The following is a 757-nucleotide window of genomic DNA, read 5'->3' on the forward strand; positions in this document are numbered from 1 at the left end:
TCCTTTAGGTTTTCACTTGTGTTTTGGAAACCCAAAATGTAAAATCTTCAGGGCCAAACATTAATGCTGAGGAGGAAGATTGAGACTAAAACAGAACCACTTTGGACTCTGTCTCAGAGGATAACTGAGACTTGAATTGAACTGAGACCTGAATTGTTGGTTCAGGACCACAAAGGAAATGCCCACCTCCACCTTCCTTGGCTGCTCTGGCTTCTAGGTGACTAAGCCACATAAAGGAACTGAAAGTACCTGCAGTTTTGGAGACAGAGAAAAGGAATCATGGCACAAACATCTGTGGAATAGAGAAAAAGAGCAGCTTGTGCCCTGTTTATTTTCCTTAAGTTTTTTTTTTTTTAAGAGATGAATATATGACCATATAGATTCTTAACAAAGGGGAGTAGAAATTCTGTTGAATTTGAAGCATCCTTTTCTGCTGACCCAGGAATGTAACTTACCCTGCTGTATCACCCTGGGGCTCCTAAGACCTTTTTAGAAACAAAATATCCCTTGGGGTAAGGCAAGGTAGGGGGCAAACCCCCCACAGACCTTCTTTCCTACTTCTTTCAGCTACTACAGGGCTCTTGTACTCAGCTTGCCTAGAAAGAAGAACTTCCTGTATGGTGATTTTGGGTTTCTCTCTCTCTCTCTCTCTCTCTCTCTCTCTCTTCCAAAAGTCTTTGCTCTGGAAGTGAGGAGGAGTTGAATAGGTTTGAAGAAGAAAACAGAGGTAGTTTGCTCGGAGGCTTAGAGGAGAGGT

Source organism: Erinaceus europaeus, chromosome 4 (genome assembly GCF_950295315.1).
Source record: "Erinaceus europaeus chromosome 4, mEriEur2.1, whole genome shotgun sequence".
NCBI classification, from domain to species: Eukaryota; Metazoa; Chordata; class Mammalia; order Eulipotyphla; family Erinaceidae; genus Erinaceus; species Erinaceus europaeus.